Genomic DNA, 2,787 nt, shown 5'->3' on the forward strand with positions numbered 1-2,787 from the left:
TTAAAAAAAAAAAATCTTAACAATGAATTCTATAAAAGAAAAAAAAAAAGATCTTAACAATGAATGTTAGCACGTGCAAGCCACGTAGTTCCAATTTAAAATTAGAGTTTGGACTTTGCCCGTTTGCCGCCAGAAGAATAAATAAAAATATATTTTAATGCAATGCAGTATTTATTATTATTGTCCATTAGGGCCGTCAAAATGGGCTAAACCCATCGGGCCAGCCCGTTTACCCGTTTAAATGGGCGGGCTTTACCTCTAAAATTCAGCCTGTTTAAATTTCGGGCTAAACGGGCTGAGCCCGATTAACCCGACAAAAATGACGGGTTAAACGGGCTAGCCCGCGGGTTAAACGGGTGGCCCGTTTAATTTTTTTTTACTTTTTTTTTAAAAAAAGTAGCACTTTTAGCTAATATTTCTCCCGATCCGATCCGAAAACCTGACCCATCAACTAAAATATATTATTTTTTAATGGTTTTTGATCTAAAAGTGGTATTTTTTGTCAAAATATTTTTCAAAAAATAAAATAAAATGATAAACAGGCTGGCCCGTTTAACCCATCAGGCTGGCCATAAACGATCTGGGTTAAAAAATTCTGGCCCGCGAATAAAACGGACTTAAACGGGCCAGTCCGTTTAACCCATGGACTTAATGGGCTGGGCCTAAATGGGCTGGGCTAGCCCGTTTGACAGCCCTATTGTCCATGAAGATACGATTAGAGTAATGTGATGAAGCTTTTAGCTCGTGTAGATATTTCCCAATAAATTTATATCTCATATAAATCAATACAAACTGTACTTGGTTAAGACTATTTCATATATCTTTGTCTGACTTTCCTACTATGTCTAAATCACATATATCTTTATTTTTTGCATGATTAAGTCATTTCAGAGATATAAATATTAAAATTGATCTTGATTAAATTTATGATAGAATTACTTTTCAAACGTTTTGTCTGATCTCTCGGGGTTTATCTAGCTAGCGACAAAAAAAAAAATGTTTACAAAACTATTTTAAAAATTGAGTTTTTAATATATTTGTTATATATTTATTAAAATAACAATCTAAAAAAATTATTAATAATAATAATCTTGAATTACAAACAATTATTACTTTATTAGCATACAAAATAAAAATTTGTTGTAATAAATATTTTTAAAATTAACAGTAAATATTCAAACATAAAAAAATTTTCTCTCTTTAAAAACCCATGAAAAACATGGTAAAAGAAGCCGAAGAAAGAAGACTAACGTCCAATCTCACCAGCCCCCACAGCAGCCCGCACATGACTGCATTAATTAATTCATCAAGTTATTAATAAGATGTAGCATAATGAAGACAAATAAACTATTGCATTAATTAATGCTTCAACAACTCTTCAACTCAGAATTAATTGTTGAAGACTATGAACATGATACTGTCTACTGTGTGCGTGAGCGTGACACTGGTTTTATTATTAGGATTTTGTTTTCTTGTGTCGTCCTAAAAATACACGTGGAGATTATAAATTGAAAACTTTTTTATTAAAAATATAAAAAATTTAAATTTTTAATATATTTATTTTGTATTTGTTAAATATAGAGATATTGTAGTCATTTTTCGTAAAAAAATATTAATTTATACCGATTCAAAATTTAATTTATTAATTTTTTGATTAAGTTGATTTGTCTGGTCTAATTTTAATAAAAATAACACAGTTTAATTGATTATATGTGTTAAATTTTAATTTTTAAAAAACATCTTAAAAAAAGACATTTTTAACATCTTTATCTAAGTAACTCCCTTACTTTTTATATTCTGTTTTTATTTTTAATATTTTTTGTCTTTTTATTTTGTGAAAAAAATGATAAAATTTTATTTTCTATTTTCAAATTCCGTTTTCTCTTTTATTGTTACAAAATTTTAAAATAGAAGACGTTAAAATAAAAACAAAAAATAAAAACACTTCCTTGTATTTTCTTTTAAAATTTTTTGTTTCCATGCGATTTATTTGTTATGGAAAATATTAAATTTTTTCGGGCTAGTGCAATTTATATGCAGTTGTTTAAAGCAACAACATGTTGCTACAAAACTAATTTTCGATCATTTATGATTAAATTTGTCAATATTTTACACTTTTATAATTAAAAATAGTAATTTATTCTAAAAAATATTTAAAATAAATTTATATATAATTAAAAAAATACCATCCATTTTAAAATAACCCTCGGTTTTTACATTTTAAGTTCATTAAAAAATTAATATATAGTACGTGCATGGAATATTAACGCACATGCAATTAAGTTGCGCAGTTCCAATTTAAAATTAGAATTTAAACTTTGCCAGTTTGCAAGCCAGAAGAATAAATAAAAACATATTTTAATGCAATGCGGTATTTATTATTCTTATTGTGATGATGAAGCTTTTAGCTCGTCTAGATATTTCCCAATAAATTTATATATCATATAAATTGTACTTGGTTATGTCAATACTATTTCATATATCTTTGTTTGACTTTCCTTTGTCTAAATCACATATTATTTCTTTATTTTTTGCATGATTATTATAAGCCACTTCATGAGAGGGATAAATATTAAAATTGATCTTGATTAAATTTAAGATAGATTTACTTTTCAAACGTTATGTCTGATCTCTTAGGATTTATCTAGCTAGACAAAAAAAAATGTTTACAAATTTGAAATAGAAAAGAAAACTTTACCTAAAACATAAGACTGTTGAGTTTTGAATATATGAAATACAATAAACTTTTGAATAACTTACCTTAAAAAAAAAAAAACACTTTTGAAT

Source organism: Arachis ipaensis, chromosome B09, assembly GCF_000816755.2.
Source record: "Arachis ipaensis cultivar K30076 chromosome B09, Araip1.1, whole genome shotgun sequence".
Lineage (NCBI taxonomy): Eukaryota > Viridiplantae > Streptophyta > Magnoliopsida > Fabales > Fabaceae > Arachis > Arachis ipaensis.